At 39.5% G+C, this 21,084-nt stretch overlaps 1 protein-coding gene across 1 annotated transcript in view; it reads right to left on the bottom strand.

Moving 5' to 3' along the window:
• LOC119656637 (ETS-like protein pointed) overlaps positions 1-21,084 on the bottom strand; it is a 320,431-nt gene that overhangs the window by 218,288 nt on the left and 81,059 nt on the right. The window lies entirely within an intron of this gene.

Here is a 21,084-nt window from a genome sequence, read left to right as displayed (position 1 = left end):
CATTTCCATTATATCTGACGTTTATTAAATCCGAAATCATTAAATCGGAGCGATAGCTTCTGAGAAACATTAAAAGTTCATCTTTCTGAAATTGCTTAGAGCTTTTAAAATCACATAATTTTATCTCACGGTGATTGTTCCAAAGAATCCTTCTATGGACAAAAAATCAATCAATTCAAATAAATTCAGTGATATCAGCGGAAACTTGAAAGTTAGGTTGCCGTTTTCACTGATCACGTTATAATCAATATGAATGATGTTCCTAGAATTCAAAGAAGAGTTGGATTTGGTAGCGTATAAAAGCTTCCTATAGTTCTGCTTCCAAAACATTAGCTAATATGATGGATATATCTAAAATTAGATTAGTTAGGGCTAGTGAGAATCAGCTAGCAGGAGCTATTTTACTGGGAAGAGAACCCAGCTTTTGGTGGTAGTAGATTTGGTAAATAAAACCCGGAGGAGGAGAGAGAGTGAAAAACGACGTGAAATCATTAACTTTATAAGCGCCAGAAGAAATTTTTTTTTAGAATGGAAAGGAATTAAGGGGGTCGTCCCGTGTGAAGGCCGTTTTTGGCTTTTTTAGAAATTGTTTGTGAAGAACTGGATAAAGATACAAATATGAATTTTTCGCCATAGATTTATCAATATCTTGGGCGTTCATAGTAATTTTCCCATATCGCATAGTTCGTTATTGAAATACAGAGCAATTTATACACCCATCTCAAAAAAAGCGTTTTTTTTGCTGCCACGCTAGAGGGCACTGCGGTCATCTTAAGGAAAAAAAGTAAACCGCATTTTAACCTACAGACTTAACTACAGTCCGCAAACTAGGATTATTAAAAAATATTAAAAGCTAAATTTTTGGTGCCTTGTTAAACTTTTTTTTTGCAAATTTTGGTGTTTTTTCAAGGCTTCTTTAATGAATATAAGAAAACTACTGAATGAATCGCAATTATCCTAGTTTGCGGACCGCGGACGCGTATGCCGTGAAAATTTCAAAGAATTTAGAGTTTTAGAGTTTAGAGCAGTTTAGAGAAAAACGGATTTAAAAAGTACAATGCGATTTTTAGACACAAAACCTTAACTGACCATCAATCTTCTATATCTAGTCCATAAACCTTAGGTTTCTTCAAGAAACACATGTACAGCCTTGGTTTCAATTCTTGTCCTTCATTCGGACCGACAAATACGCGCTTTATTACGGCGATCGACATAAACCTGGCATGTGACTTATCACGTGTTTAACACTATAATTTCCGAACGACTCCGAATATCAAAAAATCACGTCGCCCATATATTCTACATCATATTTAGATACAATTGATGCCATAAAAAAAATTCGATTCCTCGGATCTGACACACGGGATGACCCCCTTAAATGATGATTAGCTCCAGGCGTTTTTTGACGTTGGCATTCGATAAATTCCTCGTTTTCAAGACCTGCGAAATGGGGCATTTCAGCCAGTGTTGACATTAATGGACTAAACCCCTCTATAGATGAACTAATTGATTAAACCAATTAATCTAATCACGATTAATTCTTAAATCGCCACAAATCTAATCCGATTCTTCAATCACGGCTAATTTAAACTATTAAAATATCAATCGATTAGCCAATTAATTAAACTTGTTCAATCATAATAGTTAATCGTTGATTATTATTCGGTAAACTAATCAACTTGGGAATTCCCTGCAGCCCTTGTAAATTTTTAAAATTCTCTGTTTTAAATTTACTTAAAGTAGTTATTTGAAAGTTATATTTTAAAAACTAACCATGATTTATAATTGATGGAAAACATACTTTCGGTATTAACGGTAGAGAACATATTTTAATCGTTAATGATTAACTTGCATAAATCGTAAATTTATAATCACAATTAATACTATAATCGTTGACCGCAATTTACCGCCTTTCAGTATTCAGTTAATTTCCTTTTTAACGCTAATTCTGAATATAATTCCACATTCAATGTTGGCATAAGATAATTAAAGCAAAATTTCTACTACATTCGATTCTAATTAGTACGGGTTCAAAATTTCCTCATATCTTATATCTTTAACAGTTTAACGTCCTTTCCATCTGGTTTCTTCTATTCTGCAAGCAAACCTTTGCTATTGGATCAGCTCTTTCCCTTTTAGTGGAAAACGCGGGTTCATTGTAGCTAAAGTTTAAGTGAAAAAATCATTGGCGACAAGAATAGAATAAGGGAATAAATAGTAAATCGAAATGTATACGCACAATATTTGTTTTGCTTACTCGATCATATTATTGCATTATACAAGCTGCCAATATAAGCCGCAACGCAATAAATTAACCCCCGTACAATCAAATACAGCTATATCCCTAGCTTTAATATTGCAAATGAAGCGATATCAACCCCACCCTTCAACGCGCTATAAAAGTGAAAAGGGAGGTCGAAATTTGTTGAGCAAAACTTGTTTAAAGACAAAATGAAACATCAAGAAATCTGAAACAAGTGTGTGATCGAATAATCATATGTACATGCTAGCCTTCTTCATACGAAAGAATTTGTCAGTTTTGGTTACACTTTATATAGTTTTGTGGTTGACAGACCGACCGTTTCAATCGATGCGGGGTCATTTTTGAGAAAAGTGCGCGTGACAGGTTTTTTTGCTTCACATTTTAAAACATTATGTACTAAATATTCATGAAAAACGAATGTTTATTTAAAAAAAAAACGCAGATAAAAAAAAGAATCTGAAAGAGACATTATCACCGAAAATATAATGAGGAAATTGCTGGAGTGCAGGAAAACTGAAACGCAGGATTTATGACTCGCGGTTTCGCTCAGGGCAGAGGCAGTTCATCAGACGCTGCTTCACCTCTGCCCTGGGAGCAGCGTGACCGAAGTGGTTACAAGGTGGTATTTGCTTCCTTTTATTAATTCAAAAACACGTGTGTATGAATTTTAACGAACACAAATCCGCCTTGTCAATTTATTTTTTAAACGCAGGAATAACAGGATAGGTGTCATATAGCTTAAAGGAAACGGAAAGGATAGAAAGGCACAATTGCAGTTGGAAAGCGAATGCAATATTTTGCGGTGGTTCCACGAGAAAAAGAGTAGGAGTAGAAAAGTGTACTTCGTACTTCAAAGACACCCTTAAAGGTGATTCTCGGTCAATTTCGAAAACTTGAAAATATTCCATTATTAATTTTAGTATGGAAATATGATATATTTTGAGGCCTAGATTTCGTATGGATTTTCTTTTCAGATTTTTCGGTTGTTTCTAAAAATGAACGCTGCTTCATTCTAAGGTCATGTTTCGTCACCTCATGCTCTAACTAATACCAAAACTTATATATTCGAGGCTTTGCATTTGATAACCCACAGTAGCTGAGGCAGACGAAAACAAAAATTAAAAAATTTTGTTTTACACAAAACCTTAAAAACAGCAACAAAAAAATGTTACAAATCCTATATTCTATAAAGTAGTTTTAAAGAAGAATAATATTTTTTACATCACTGTTTAAGAGTTTACTCCTGCATATAGAACGGAAGGATATAGTGCCCGCACCTTTCCCGCATCCGCATCATTTCGTCCCCTTTGTTCTGTGACGACCGGGTGAGAAAGTTGCTTCCTTGTATGTAGATATTTACTTTACTACATTAACACCTCCGTTACCCTCCTTTCAATTTCCTATTTCGCATCTCAACTTCCAAAATATTAACTTTAAAATAATAATTTTCATTTTTAATTTTGTTTACAAAATTCTACCTTGTAACTTCCCTAAAATGCATTAAAATAATTCTAGTTTAATACCGAAAATTTCTAGCATTTCGAAAACGATCATTAAACTATTCTATGTTGTTTGCACATAGATTTAAGAATGCATTACTAACGCTTGTTTCTGGCTAGAGCGAAATATTGCGCATGCAGATGCTGGAATTTGGTGGTATCGCTGTCGGTTAAATGCCAGCTCGAGAAAGGTTGGCTCAGCCGGTGCTGTGCAGTTGAGTTACATTGCTAAGGAGAATTGTTCACAATTTATCTACTTTGTGAGCAGTTTTTGTGATAGGCACATCTTTGGGAAAATTAAATTAATATATTTCAAGTGCAAACTAAAGTGATTAAAATGTTTTTAAGCTTATAAAAATTTCATTTTGATTTAATAACCATCATAATTTTAACGGTAGCGGCGGCAATCAAGGTAGGAGGGCCCAGGCATTGATTCTGGCTTACAATTTTTTAAAGAATTTGCAGAATCGAAATCACCCATCTTCATTGGATTTGCCCCGCTCGCGGTCGCATTGGCAAAATCATGGGAATCTTCAGACTGGCAATCGTAATGATCGTCAAGGCGAATTCAAATGGATATTTTTTCCGCCTAAAACAAAAACTCAATAAACCATAAGATATAAGTACGTGCGCGCTTAAATTGAATAACTGAGTTAGTCAGCGAATACCCGGGTGAGCAAACAATAGAGCAAACTAGCTATTAAGTGGGGGTAGTATAATGAAGCAGGACTCAATTGCGTGTGGTAATTTGGTCTTCGCTAATTGCGCAGTGCATGTTTGAATGAGTTTTTGCCCATCTTTGCATCGATTGTTACGTAATATAACTTGCAATTCAGGGTTTCTTGAGGATTCGTTGGAAGGTATTTTCATTGGCTTTTAGGAAACCCTTTTACATTCTGGGGTCGCTAAAACCATTTACTCTAGAGATTTGACGCTGTTAGAGGTGAGATGGAATGAAGTGCTCTAACACACTTCAAAGCCCTGATCCAATATGTATTGTCGTGTCATCGATTATTATTATTATTAATAGAGATGTCACGGTTTCAGGTGACGGTGCGGAACTAAGCATCGGCTAAGGACACGTGAAATTTTGTAAAATGGCATTCTCGAGCCTGGCCAGCATAAAAGCAAGCAAGCGCGGTTTGAGGCAATACTTCGTTGGAGCCTCAGTATTTGCGGGTGAAATGGTCCCTTTCGTCAATTTTTTAGATTTTTGGGACAACTTTCACCTTTTGGTCGAATCCGGCCACCCAGAATAGTTTTCTGATCATCGACCAATCACGATGGCGTGAATCGTCCGCCAAAAAGTAAATGCTAGATATATCTGTGAAAATTCTACCTGGTGTGTGAAGTATATAATTACTATTCACTCCTTGGTGGGGTATAGCACGTCAACCACACCTACGCGCCATTGCTCGCGGTTATCTTAAATGCTTTTCAGCTCCCCCCACGAATTCCCGAGACGCTCACACTCCTCCTCTGTTCTACGTCAAGTGCCTTTAGGGCGACCCACTCGTCGGCCATCTTGGGAGAGTGGATTCCACTGGATGGAGTAGCCCCCAATACAATTGTCGCCCCTCTTTAAAGTCTGACCTTTTCGCTGCCACTTCCGTCTTAGAATAAAAATGCCTACGAGTGCCAAGCTTGTGCGTCACCAAGTTCTTCGTTTAAGATAGTGTCAACCCAGCGCACTCCGATGATACGACGCAGACACAGATGTTGACGAAAGCCTGGAGCTTTTGGGTAATAGTGAAATTCAGTTTCCATGTGCTGCTCCCATATAGTAACACAGAGAGAACACTAGCACAGTGTCAACTTGATCTTGATGTTGAAATAACGGCATTTGCATATTTGATGTAGGTCAGACAAGGCAACGAAAGCGGATCTAGCGCTATTAATATGTCGGCGAAGAACATCCAATTCGATGCACCGTCCCCAGAAACCACGCTTCCTAATTACAAATTTATCAACGCTTTCAAAACTCTACCCGTTAATGCAGATAGGAAGAGTGCGTTGATCCGTCGGACTGAAAACATTGGGTGTGTGGGTGCTTATCTTCAGTTCAACTCTACTTGCTCTCTTTCCAAATCCAGAGCCATTTGCCAAGGTCCATGGCCCGGTGAGAGAGCAAGCCGATGTCATCAGCATAGTCGAAGTGTTTGAGGGTAAATGTCATTGTCCATTAAATTCCTTCACAACCTCCAGACAAGGCAGCGTGCAGAACGTCACCGATAACAAAAAGAAATAATATCGGTGGTAAGGTGCAACTCTGGTCGACTCTGCTTTGGGCCTCGAAATCCTCCGAAATTTTACCTCAATGCAGCACATGACATTTTGCGCCATCATACGTCGCTCTGATAATAGCTATTAGTTTCTCCGGGATGCCCCTCCTACGTAGAGCACTCCGGATACACTCCCTGTCCAGGCTGTCGAAAGCTTTCCAGAAATCGATAAAGAGCAGGTGCAGCAAGGATCTAAATTCCGGGTATCGTTCCAAAATGATCCATAGGGTGTTGATGTGGTGAATGCACAGGGATTTAGAGCGGAAACCATCCTCCCCATTAAGCTTTCGAGGTGTTTTTTTATGCGTTCCAGAATTATGGGGTTCCAAGCGCGTCACACCCGCCATCACTCGCAGTGGTCAGTACAGCCTTCAACTCCTTCTGTTCATCGATTCGCTTCCACGATTCATTTCTTTAAGCTATCCAAATATTCAACTGGTGGTCATTAGCTGACGAAACCCAAAGGTAATCGAGAAATGGAATCCTGCACGTCCCGATCCAAAATGCAGATGCATATGAAATGTTAAACACTTTTATTCTAGTATGTGATTGATTTCTCGAAATTATAAATAATTCAATTTCCCGTTCGCATAGAGTGCTATTTTAACAGTTCCTTACACCAAATATTGTCCACTTGATTCTTCATTCATATCACTCTAAAAAATTTTTTGTATGAATCCGCCAGCAAGTCAATTCAAATTCAAACCAAATAATTCAGATATAAAGTTACAAGTCGCTCATCTGATAAAATTTCACACAAAAAGTCAATCTGTCCATGAAAGTACATTAGACCTTTCTCACTTTAATATTCCTGATTATTCAGAGACCCTCATTTCAAATATGATTACGCACAAACCAGCCCAGGCAATTCATCCCGACCGACCTAATTAAATGCCACCGCATTCAATAAGGAAATTAAAAATACGACAGTATAGGAAACATGAGTGAAGCAATATGCAGGTCGAGGCCTACAGAAAGTGTATTATTTGCTGACATCAAAAAAGAGAGCCTCGACCACAAATAATTACACAACAGGTCCTCTCCATGCCAGTACTATTCTACCCTAGCCTGTTCAGATATTTCTCGCAAGAACCCCTGTCGCAGCAAGTACTACTCCTGTGGCGTCGCTCACTTTTTCCATTGTGGCCAACATGTTGATCTTTAATCGTCTTTTATCTCAAAAGCGACCTCGTCATGATTCAATTGTTGGCCAATTTCGAAAAAAATGTTTTTCCTCCCATCATCAAGGAGAGCCTGGGCAAAGCAAGCACAGGCAGGCAGGCAGGCAGCATTATTTGATTGTTGTCAATATTTGTGCCATGCTCTTCTCTAATTAGAAAACCTTAAGGCACTTTATTTCCAAATCAGAAGCTTTCAAAGTCATTACGCAGCCAGGAGAAGTGAGTGGTAGCTTGAAATTGTATCTTGTTGGATGTTGTCTCATGGTCGCTTCGGGGAGGATTTCTCACAGAGAAAAATAGATAGAAATTGTGTTAAATTAAATTTCCTTTATGGTTTTGTAATTCAGATGTGTTCATCGGAGGAAATGCAAGTGTTTTAGGCAAATGCATTTAGGAAATGAAAAGTAGTTGAGAAACAATTGTGGCTTCAGGCAAGTGGAATCAGGTTGAAAATAAGGAAGTCGTCCTTTCTTTCTTCGGTTTAATTCTACTCATTTCAACATACAAGACTTATGTCAATGTAGAAATGTCTTGCCGCAATTTGCAGTAGTTTTCAAATAAAACTTTTTAAGCCCTACAGAAATGTTGCACTTTCATGTGAATTTGTTCAGAAACAAAGAAACGCCACCTCGACCAAGCAAAAACTATAATCCCCTTCGTCCGCTTTTACAAATCTCAAGGAAAAAATCCATCAAACGATCGATATCTGGACAGGTAGTGGACTTCTCCCTTCCCAACCACAACTTAAAGCGAAACGACTCAATTAAGCGTTCAATCGATCAATTTGCAAACTGTTCCAATACACAACAGCAAATAATGTTGTTAAAGAGCAAGAACCGGCTCTCGAATAAATTTGAGTCCATCGCAAGAAAATGACTTGAGCCGAGTCACAAGAGGCGCCTATTTCGGGGTCTGGATGCACTAGTTAGTTGCCAGCTCCAGTTTGTCCATTGTAACTGGGGATAGAATCGCGCATGAAATCCATTCACCGAAGATCTTGATTGAACCACGCGACTTTACACTATATTATTCATGATTGTGTTTTCTTGAATGAAACCAGTTTGTTGCGAGGTGAAACTTGCAGATGCATTCACTCTTAGGTGCACTAATAGCGAACTACTGCATCTGCTCCAGCAGGAAGCTACAATTAATCTACTGCTCCGTCGACCTAAGCTTCAATGCAATGGTTACCAACTTTCTTCGTAGAACAAATTACTGGGCAAACTGCAAATGTATCTTTAGTGGATGTAATAGATGAGTACCATCGTTAATAAGAAAATCTGTGCGTAGAATCGTTTATTATGAAAAGAGGTTGTATTTTTGCAGCTGCTCCTAAATACTGTACTATGCAGTAGATTTCGTACTTAAAGATTGTGCAAACGAACAACTCAGCAGTAGAGCATCCAATTCTTTTTATGAAAAAATAGTGCACATCGACCATTGACTTCTTGGACCCTTCTGATCTTTTGCTGTCTATTCCAACTAAATTCAATTTCACTGACCTTAACCGTCATGTCAGAATCTTACTGAAATTTGCAAGTTCATTCTATTTCTCAGTTCTCCATAATATTCCACCAATAGTTTCTGCTTTTGCGGGTGGCCTAAACTGCGCAAAGATATAAAGATAGCGGTTGACTAATTATTAAATGTAATTGCATTGAAAAGAACCGTCGGTCAAGGCTCGCGTACATACACGTTCCAAATTTTGAGATGGGGCGTGTTTCCAATCAACGATAGTGTTAATTTTCTTAAATTCTGTTTCTGAAGTGCAGACCACCCAGACATTGGGTCTTCATCTTGCCTTTGGAGAATCTGGTTGAACTTGAGGCAGGCGCCTCGACTTTGTTCATTCAATTTTCATTCATGAAATCTGTTGCGATGAATTGCTGAGATGCGGTGGCGGTTAATTTGATGAAGGCGGTTTGTGAAAAGATCAGAAAAAATCCTTCGGCAGGGGGTAAATTGAATTATGCTGTGTAGTCCAGATAAACTAAAGACATTTGGTTTTGGGTTTTGTGATTTAGAAAACTGACGAGGGTCAACGATCTCTCACAGGACGAAACTTGGAAACCTGCTATTGCGCTATTGCAAGAACAGGACGTATCTTAAATTCTAACTTGTTTTTTTGTCATCTTCATTACAATAACACATGAAAGATAATAACATTATAGGATCTCCTAAGTTTCTGCTCGTCTACCGTATATCCCCAGGTAATTCCTGTTTTGTATCATGTGTTAGTAAGTCCTCCATCAAATTACCAAGAAACTAGTACTGAAAACACCTGTTGAATGGGAATGATAAATTGCAAAAGCTCACGACAAACCCGCGATATACCAATCCTAATTGATCGATACAGAAGACAAAGTTAAGAGTGTGATTTACAACTTTCGACAAAATAACCATGAACTTCCACAGCTTTTTATAGAATATTTTGCTAACTGGTAAAAGGCAATTTGATCCTATTAAGACCATTAATAATAGTAGGATCTCCACCAAACTTTCCAGTATGATGTTCCATGTCATAACCCATATCATCACAACACTTTATGATTGTGAGTGTGTGGGGACCCCTGCTTAAACTCAACCTAGGACGATGACATTCCTTGCGCGTAAGGTGCAACGATTTCTTACGTGCGTAAGTGCGTATTACAGACAGACAAACGGACAGACAGACCAATAAACAATGAACTAACAAGACTTCCACAAAACCTTAAAATCAAGTTAGAAATCGAGAGTTGAGCGCTTTAGGCATAAAAGGTTTTGTGTATTTCTTATTTAGGCATTTACGAGTAAGTACGTCAGCGTATTCACCCTGTTGTCATACTGTCATTCTGCAATAAATTTAGGTGAAAGAGATAATTTGACCTACCATAACTTTCTTAAGGGGGTCATCCCGTGTGTCGGGTTGGAGAAATCGATTTTTTTTTTTGCATGAATTGTATCTATATATAGTGGAGAATATGTGGGCAAAGGGATTTTCCGATATTCCGAGTCCTTCAGAAATTACAGGGTTAAACAGGTAAGGAGTTTACAGCCGCGGCTAGAGTACTCGATGAGAAAGAGCATCGAATCTTTTTTAACCGGTTAATTTTTTACCTGAACCTTATAAATTCGAACACAGGTATAAATATAAAAAGATGGAAAACCAATCAATTGTCTAAACTTATTTGCTGTTTGGAATAAAAAGGATAATCCAGTCTAGAGTGAGCACTGAAAGGCGTTGAAGTTATACTCAGTTATATTTTGTTCTAAGTATTGTGTTGTTTGTGTGTTCAATGATTTTTTTAAATGGATCGTACGAAGGGAGATCGCTTTAACGTTCAACGTCATGCTCGCACTAAAAAACGAGTATTTCATGGGAATCGATAGTTATCAGAGAAGAAAAAGGACTTCGCATCAACATCAGCAAAGAAACTTTTAGCAAGCATGAACATGGATGTTCCAATTGCGACAAGTTTTGTATATTGTATATTGGATTTTGCTGGAGTTTTCTCCGGTATTTCTGCAAATTTCTGCAAATAATAAAACATACGTAGTAGTAAAGAAGGAATACGTACGACATATCGAGAAAAGAATGGGAACGTGGCTTAGAAATGCAAAGAAGAATCACAAAGGCATTGATGGAAAAGGGGCTGGAAAACTTACTGATAAGGACCTCACTACATTTCCTGGGCTGGCTATTCATCGACACGCAAATTCGATAGAAGGAATGAAGCAAGAAATTTGGGAAACTTTCTTCCATAAATGTTCTACAGACGAAAATCCTCAGCATCAAAGTTGTCCAGCAGGCGAGGACAGTTGGTGCAAATGGCGCAAAGCGGAAGCTAAAGGAGAACTGGATAGTTTTCACCATGAGAAGGCACCTTTGACTGAAGAAGTTCAAACAGTCATCAAACCAATCTACGAAGATTTGTCACGAGATGATCTCTTGAACAGATGTTTAGGAGCAGAGACCCAGAATAACAATGAGTCGTTAAATGCATTGATCTGGACTTTCGCTCCTAAACACCTTCAGTCTGGGGCCAAGGTCGTAGAAATAGCCACTTTTCTGGCTGTAATTATTTTCAATGAAGGATTCAATGGCATTCTCAAAACCCTAATGACAATGGGATGTCAAGTTGGTCACATATGTCAGGTTTATGCCGACCGCCGTATTGAAGCGCGAATTTGGCGGTCCGAACGACGATCGACTGACCTCGCTAAAAGAGCCACAATTGACACCAGAGAGCAACAATCGGCCTTACAAGACTTTTTTGATGAAACGGAGGGTGCTCTCTATGGAACAGGTATCGCAGATTAATGGTGAGCTAAAATTTTACTGTTGATAATCACATTTAAATTTTCAAATGCGTTTTTCTCGAAACTGCATCTTGAAAATCGGCTGCCACCATAGCTCAAAATCTATCCAACCAAATTCTTTGAAATTTTCACGGTTTCTTTAGTACATATTTCTACGGTCCGCAAACTAGGATAATTGCAATCGGACAGGTAGTTTTTTTTTTATTCATAAAAAAAGCCGTAAAAAAACACCAAAATCCAAAAATTTAAGTTTAAAAGCCCACCAAAAATTTACCTTTTAATATTTTCTAATTATCCTAGTTTGCGGACCGTGGAATATTGTCCACATTTAAATGCCGTTTAGTTTTTTTTCCTCAGATGAACACAGCGCCCTCCAGCGTGGCAGCAGAAAAACACCTTTTTTTGGAGATGGGTGCATAAATTAACACCTATTCCGAAAATTAGCTATGAAATCAAGCTAAAAAATTTATCACATATACTAAAGATATCAATAAACATACGGTGAAAAAATCACGTTTCTATCTTTATCCAGTCATTCAAAATAATTTTTCAAAAAAAGGCAAAAAAAACGGCCTTCACACGGGATGACCCCCTTAAGAGAGAATCTGTACCAAACTTTTTAGCATCGTGCTTCAAGCGAGGACAGATGATGAACCTAAGGGGGTCTGCAGTAAATTTTCAAAATATTGACTTTCTGTGAACGGAAACCGGAATAAAGACATATACAGATATCACCATGGTATGGTTTGATAAAGAAGAATGAATGGGTCCTTTAAATAAAAGCACAAGTTTTAACATATGCACTCCAACTTCCCTCTTTACAACAATTGTCGAAACGAATACCTCTTTCGAAAAGTACTAACCGAGACTCTTTATTTGGCATTCCAAATGACCACAATTACTAAAAATACATCCACATTTAATAAGGCCGTGCTTCAAATGATAAGCCCACAACAAAGAAACAGCACAAAGAAAAACCGGGATTCAATGTCGGGATAGCGAGATCGCGCAGCTAACGCTCAACTAGCTTAATCAAAATTTATACAAAGCAATACTAAAGTCAATCTAGGTATCAACTTTGGGTACCGTGAAAAGCTATCGCATATTCCTCTTCTAAAAGGTTAGATATTGTTTTCTATTTGTAGTCAAGCCTAAAATTGATAAACCAGTACCTTACTCCAAACTACAATTTTGATTTTACAGTGTAGATGTATATTTCGGGAGCAACTTGCCCCCTTCATCAGTAATGGGAATTTGTGGGAGGTTGCTGCACTTCCTTCGCTACTTATACTTTAGTCAATAAAAATCAACACGTAAACCGACAGCACCATGAACATTAAGTATCCACCACCAGTTGGCATCCTCAATGAAATGGAGATGTAATGATCAGTGTAGAACCTAGAGGAAATACCGAAAGTGATATTAAACTACATATATTGGTGCCATTACCCAATGCCGTCGGTTTGCCGAAATATATTTCAGCTCCCTGCAGAAGAGATTTTGTAAGCAACGTTCAAATACACGTGAGCTAACGCCAAGAACTTGCGGAACTACTAATGCAATACAAGCTATGCGGTAACGCATGGAGAAACACCGTGAGAAGTGTTGACTTCTCTACATTTTATATCTGGACCAAGAGAAGTCACTGACCGTGTGTCGCATAAACTCATCTGGTATATCCTGCAGTAACATCTAGTACCAAAGCAACTGGTGCATGGATTAAATTGCTCTACAGCGATCCGAAAAGTAAACTTCAAAGTTGGCAGTCCGTCAACGAAGCGCAATATCGTCACTCCTTATTCTTGTAAATGCACAATATCACAAAGAACATCCAACGACCAGCATCTTACAGACTGTCTTATGCAGATCAGCTTTTCCTAGCGTCTCGCGACAAATCCAATCTCAATTTAATGCCACACGACACTGAATCTGAATAAAAACGAATTTCTGACGACCAGCCATAATGAAACAAGCTTTATCACTGATCGATTTAAATACCTCGGATCAACGCTATCAGGCAAGGGTGAACTGAATGGTGATTTGAGAATCTTTCAACTCCACCCAGATCAGACTTATGACCGAGAAAATGGCACAATCGATCGAGACGTGCCGGCATTACTGCTGAATAGGACAACGGCTAAAGAAAAAGAAAGGTTTTTACTCCGTTCATAACACTAGAAACACTTTCTACTTCATTATCAAAGTATAGTAAAAGCAAATTTTCGCAATCAAAGTCACACAGTCTCGCAGTACCAAAGCAGTGATTGGTGCCAGCAGTATCTTCATATGCCTTTATTTCTTTACAATGTCCATTCCATTAGGTAACAGTAGTGATGTTAGCATTTTTCTCTTTGTATCACATTTTTTTAATCGAACCGAAAACTTCTTCATTTCGCACTCGACTTTTCAAGTTAGAATCGTCCGGCTGGTTGTTACGTGGATGATATTTTCAGCCCCATAGGTGCCCGAATAGACTTTGGACTCTTCAGGCGTGCCTGACAGGACTGACCGTATCGTGAATGACCGCCGTAACTTAGCAACGGAACGAAGAACATTGCATACCGGCGCGAAGAGATCTATCACGAACTCATCAAGCCAAGAAGTGACTTCGCATCCAAAAAAACCAAGCGTGGGAGAACCATCAACCAGCAAGTCATGATTTCAAAAATAACGGGAAGCAACTTGATTTCCGACCGTATGGACAGCTTCGAGCGATGGGTTGAATACTTTGATGAACTGCTCAACAACCAAAATATCGGCGAGTTGAAGGTCCCACCAATTGAGGACGACGGATAAATGCTGCTAACGCCAAGCATAGAAGAAATAGTCCGTGCAATTCATCGGCTTAGAAATCATAAGTCACCAAGAGCCAACGAATTACAGCCGAACAGGTTAAATATTAAGGCGCTCTTCTATATCAAGCGGTTCATCAACTGATGCTGAAGGTATGGGACGGAGAATCATTGCTTGACGACTGGCAGCGAGGCATTATCTGTCTTATGTATAAAAAGGGGGATATCATGCAGTGCAGCAATTATAGAGATATCCCATTGCTAGGTTCCTTTTGATATCTTGCTAAGCCGGATAGCCCCGTACGACCAGAACATCATTGGCTCATACCAAAGAAGCTTCACTTTAGGCAAATCAGCAACACATCAAATCTCTGCCGAATACGATGGAAAAAAAACTGTTGGAATATGGCCATCAGTTGCACCATATTTTCATCGAGTTCAAGGCCACATATAATAGCACAACCAGGATATAACTGCACACAACCATGAAAGAATTCGGTATTTGATAAGACTGACTAGGCTCGCCCTAACCAGATGAAAGCAGCAGGATCACTCTCGAGACCATTCTCCATCAAAAATGGTCTAAAAAAAGGGATGCCCTATAATGTATCCACTTTAACTTGACCCTGGGAAGAGTGGTCCGCGATGCGAGAGATACCATCCTCTTCAAGTCTACCGAACTGCTGGCCTATCTGACATTATGAGAAGAACAACTCAAGATGTACAATCAACTTTCATCCAAATTGAGCAGGCAGTGCGAGGTCTTCGACTGCACATTAATGGAGACAAGAGAAAGTATATGGTGGCAATGTTAGCACCAAAAACGAAAAGAGCAGTAGCGTCAAATGGAACTGGTCAAATTAGAACAATAAAGACAGGAGACAACAACTTGAAGACCATTGATAATTTCTTCTATCTAGGGTCGAAAATCACAACTGATAACGGCTATGATGATGAAATCCGCGCACTGTTGTTGGCAACAGTACTTATTTCAGCTTTCAACAACTGTTCCGTTCGAAATGTCTTACCATAGGGTCAAAGCTCTTACTGTACATCGCCAGTCTTTATGTATTCCTCGAAGACTTGGGACTTCGGAATGATTGTGAATTTTTGGCCTCGTTGGAGAGAAGAATTCTTCGAACAATTTTGCCCCTACATGAGGATTCCATAACCTACATAATTACAACATTTATGAGCGACAGCACGACCGTCTGGTTATGAATAAACCCCGGCTCAATAGGTTACGGTGGGTTTGTCACTTAATCCGTATGTTTGAGGATGAACAGCCCGGAAACTCTGTAAGGGTAATATCTATAGTAGAAAAAGAAAACGTGACAGATCCTGCCTTAGGTGGAGCGATGGCGTAGACCAAGATACCAGGCAGTTCTTAGGGGTATCGAATTGGTGGACCTTTTTAACAAAACCGGGATGCCTGGGAGTTCCTTACTAAGACAGTCTTAAACCGAATACTGGTTGTTACGCCGTTGATGATGATGATGAGTGGTTGAGTACTCAACAAAGAATGCGAACAATTTCGATCTTACTTCTTACAAAACTCATAATTAAAGTATGTGACTTTATCTTATAGACAGACAATAATTAGCATAACATACCTCTCGCCTTAAACCGTAAGCATGTGTTTTTGTGTCGAAATAGTAGGTTCATCCAACTTATTGACGTATCCGTTGAAAGGAAAGAATTTTAGATGTTCATTTATTTATTATAATTTTTTTTTAAAGATTGAATTTGGACAAAGCGAACAAAGAGCAAAACTATTCTAATCACCTAATCGTTACGAGGTAAGCTGAAGCGAAATATACCCTCTAAGGGGAACACTAAACTATATACAATTGTTAACACTGTTTCCGTCGCTAGGCAGGTCGAACGCTTCAATGGGCACCTTTCAATCAACATCTACGAGAAGCCAACAAGAACACAGAGAATGACACTAAGCACACCTTTCTATAGTGGCCAAAATAAGAGGACAACGTAGGATATATTGACCCACCGATTACTAACTACCCTCTCCCTCCAGAAAGCTTTAATTATGATAAAAATGGTTATTATAGCAGTATGGTAGAATCCATGATGCGAAAAAAGACACCCAAGATAGAAAGGAACCAGCTAACTACACTATACTCACAGTAAAAAACACTGGATCCGCCGAAGCCCATAGGCATAACCCACTCCACTAACGGTGAATATTTGAAAAGTTTAACGGATTTATGACAGGATCCAGAATAGCATTCCTGCTGAAAGCCATTCTAACGCCCAAGAAAGATCCAAAAATCCCAGAAATGAGTGGAATCTACAAAGTACCTTGCCGGCAGTGTTCAGAGGCATATATCGGAGAAACAAAGAGGTTTGTCACCGCATGACTCATGGAACATTTAAAGGGAGTATAGACAATCAGAAAAACAATAAAAACGCTAAGAAGTGGAAGTACATACTTAAACAAGTGCGGAGCACCAATCAATTAGACGCATATGAAAGCCTATGTATCAGCAGGTTATTAGAAATTGCAGCTCTCTTCTATTTAGATTAATTAAATAGCTATTAGAATAAGAAAAATTAAATATAAATTCAATAATTAGAATTACCTTTAAGCAGAATATATATATAAGTCTTATCAAAAAAATGTGCAGTGAAGAAGGGAACATTCTTCCCGAAATATTGATATATGCGAAATAAAAAATAATTGCCAAACCACGGAAACGATGTCTGCAATTGTATTTAGTTTGACATAAGCGAAAAATATTTTCTGCAGCTATTTTTTACTCTGGCTCGTTCAATAACAGAAAAAAATACGAATCTACCAGACTTACAAGTGAATTTGTGTTGATATCTGCCCACTGTTGCTCAGTGGTGTTTCTAAGGTCACTTACTGAGGTAAACCTTCTTTTCCTCCGAGACTGTGGCATCGTATAACTTGGTTGTCGAAGACATGTCTCCTTTAATGGAGCCCAGTCATGCCTGTTTGCACCGAAGCTTAGCTTTGAGTTTGCTCAACTTTATGTAAGACAACAAATTCAATACTCTAGCAAGATGGTGTACAGATAATGAAAAATCCGGTTTCGCTAGAAGCACCAAAAGTACTACACGCAAGTACTAAACTATAGCTCCATCAGTGAGGATAACTACATCAATAAGGAACAAAAAATAAGCTTAATTGTAGGCAAATTAAGGAAAAAATCGATTTGTCATTATCTGCATCATGTTGCCAGAGTACTAAATGCGCTGTAATACATAAGTGGACTAAACTGAAAGCTAATGTCCGATGCAAACAAGCATGACTAGACTCCGCTAAACGACACATGTCTTCGACAACCAAGCTACGCGATGTCAGGTTTAACTCAGTGAATAACCTTAGAAACACCATTGAGCCATAATAAATATTAGATACAGAAAATACTTTTTTTACTTTCTTGAAATTTTAGTGATAATAATCGCTGGCGCAACAATCCATATTGGACCAGGGGCTTGAAGTGTCTTAGAGCACTTCATTCAAGACGGTAACGGTACACTACAAACTCCGCCATGCTATTAACATATTATGCTGGCCCCAAACCCAGGTAAAGAAGGAGGCAACGTACTCTGTAGTATCCTCAGTAAAACAAAAATAAAATGTTGAGATCAGGGAAAGAGATAAATAGAGTATAATTCGAGTTATTCCACTATGCCAAATCCTACCTGATCTCTCTTGATGATAGGTCCCGCGACAGGCCGACCAAGGAAATGCATACAATGTCGTTACAAACATGATGATCGGACTGAGCCACAAGCCTTGGAGAAATGCTAGGGCGTTGCCCTATGTCGACGCGGTAGGACGGGCCCCGGTCCTGTCGAGAAATGAAGAAGGGTTCTTGAAGCATGGACCGCGTCAGGACGCAAGCAAGTTAGTCCGAATAAAACAAACAAAACAAATACGTGTCTGCATGCTAAATGTTGGTACCCTAACTGGAAAGGCCGAGGAACTCGCAAGAGCCCTTCGGAAAAGGCGCATTGATATCTGCGCTCTGCAAGAAACCCGATGGTCTGGTGCCAAAAGCTGCAACATTGAACGCGAACGCGGTAAAAATGGCTATAAACTTCTCTATTTTGGTAACCCACACACTCAATATGGTGTTGGCATTGCCATCTCAGAGGGTTTCCGGGATGCCATTAAAGAAGTTGAACGATTTGATGATCGGCTGATGAAGCTCACCATTATATCAGCTGATCGCACTATTCACTTCTTCACCGCGTACGCACCACAGACAGGTCGACCTGATGCCGAGAAAGATGCCTTCTGGCAACTTCTCGATGAAAAGATTTGTCGCGTACCTGCTGGCGCCTATATTATCATTGCCAGCGACCTTAATGGTCATGTAGGTGAAGAGGCAGACGGTAACAGGTGCCATGAGGAAAGGGGTTCGGAGCGCGCAATGAGGGTGGCAAGCGTATAATCGATTTTACGGATACCCATGAACTTGTACTTATGAATACATGGTTCATCAAACGATTGTCTCATCTTCTACATTTTATAGTGGGACCAGTAAAACGTAAATCGACTATATTCTCATAAGGCGATAACATTTTACCACTGTCACTGATTGCAAAGTCGTTCCCTATGAGACCATCGCAACCTCAACATCGGCCGTTGATTGCCATCCTGCGAATTAAGCCAAAGATAAAACAGCGTGAGGGACACACAGGCCCGCGGCGTATTACATGGTGGCGATTAGGTGAGAAGAAAGAAGAAACGGTCTCACTCATACGACTGTGAAAGAATCATGGAACCAAAAGAAAGATACGATCCACAAAGTGGCCTCTGGAACCCTCGGGGTCACCAAGCCGGGTAAGCAGCACATCAACCGAGATACTTGGCTTTGGAATGGTGATGTTGAAATGAAGCTCCGTGAAAAGAAACACCTCTACCACAAATTTCTCGACGATAAAACGACGACGATAATTGGCAAATTTATAAGAATGCCAACCGGGAAGCAAAGAAAGCGGTCGCTGTCACCCGAGCGAACCATTACAAAAACCTTTACGATAAACTGGACACTCGGGATGGCGAGAGAGATCTGTATCGACTTGCTAACAGCCGTAACAAACGTACATAGGATATCGAACACTTCTGTTGCGTTAGTGACAGGAACGGTACTTTGTTTACCAACCGTCGAGCCGCAACGGATAGATGGCGAGAATACTTCGAGCAGATTTCAACTGAAGAATTTGCTCATCCTCCACTTCCACAATCATTGCCGATATTTGGACCAGTTCAACCTGTCAGCGCAACTGAAATCGAGGAGGCAATAAAACGAGTGAAATCGGGGAAAGCCACAGGACCTGACGGCATCGCATCTGAGCTCTTGAAAGCGAAGAGCTGGGATCCAACACTGTGGCTCAGTGAATTCTTAAATCGGGTTATTCAGGAAGGAAGAACACCATCTGACTGCCAAGAAAGTACCATTGTTCCAATATGGAAAAGAAAGGTAGTCCAGCAGAATGTTCAAATTACCGTCCGATCCGATTACTTTCTCATACAATGAAGATTTTTGAACGCATTCTTGACAACCGTATTCACGAAATCGTTGAAATAACCCTGAATCAAGCCGGATTTGTCAAAAACTGCAGAACTACTGACGCAATACACGCTGCGCGGTTACTAATGGAGAAACACCGTGAGAAGCATCGCCCTCTTTACATTGTATTTCTGGATCTAGAGAAAGCGTTTGACCGTGTGCCACACGAACTCATCTGGTTTGTTTTACGACAAAAGCTAGTGGCAGAAGAACTCGTGCGCTGGATTCAGTTGCTCTACCACGATCCGAAAAGTAAAGTTGGAAGTATGACGGGTGTATCAAAACCGCTTCGTGTCTCTGTTGGAGTTCATCAAGGAAGCTCCCTCTCACCACTCCTCTTGGTTCTTGTTATGGGCACCGTCACACGGGATATCCAACGTCCAGCGCCCTACGCACTGCTTTATGCAGATGATGTTTTCCTAGCATCTGATAGCAAAAATGATCTCGAGCAACTTGTCCAAAAATGGAATGATCGCCTCATGCAACACGGTCTCAGATTGAATCTAAACAAAACTGCATTTTTGACAACCGATCTCCATGAAACAGACGCAATCACTGTAAGCGGCAGTGACCTGCCCAGAATTGAACGATTTACTTATCTCGAGGCAATGCTATCAGCCAATGGAGAACTGCGTTATGAAATTGCTTCACGCATTAACGCAACCTGGATGAAGTGACGTTCCACAACTGGTGTTCTTTGTGATCGACGTATCAGCGAACGTCGCAAATCGAAAATTTACCGGAATGTCGTCCTCCTGTCGCTCTCTATGGTTGTGAGTATTGGCAGACTATAAAAGACAATAAACGGCGTCTTGCGGTAATGCAGACGAAGATGTTACGTTGCACCGATCGTGGAAAAGTTGCGAGATGGTATATTAAAGAAAATACAAAGAGATAATTTTGTTTTATAAATAAAAGATGAAATGCAAAGACTCATTTTAAATTTTTTCGAGAAAACTGCGCTTATACGAAAGTTGATAGCCACGCAAAGATACGATTAATGATATGAAAATGAACAAAATATCTTGAATATATTCTTGCTCTTAATTTTGAAACCATCTGAAGTCAACAATTTATAAGATAACACAAATTGCGTTTCCACGTTATCCCTTACTCAAAAACGAAGCACCAAAAATTACCAAGCTTAACTCCCTTTAAAAGCCAGAGCTCAAATTCGATACTCTAAATGGGTTAATTGCTC

The sequence above is a fragment of the Hermetia illucens genome, chromosome 5 (assembly GCF_905115235.1).
Source record: "Hermetia illucens chromosome 5, iHerIll2.2.curated.20191125, whole genome shotgun sequence".
Classification (NCBI taxonomy): Eukaryota; Metazoa; Arthropoda; class Insecta; order Diptera; family Stratiomyidae; genus Hermetia; species Hermetia illucens.
The sequence above is the reverse complement of the archived record's forward strand: the minus strand, read 5'-3'. Positions and strand labels throughout refer to the sequence as shown.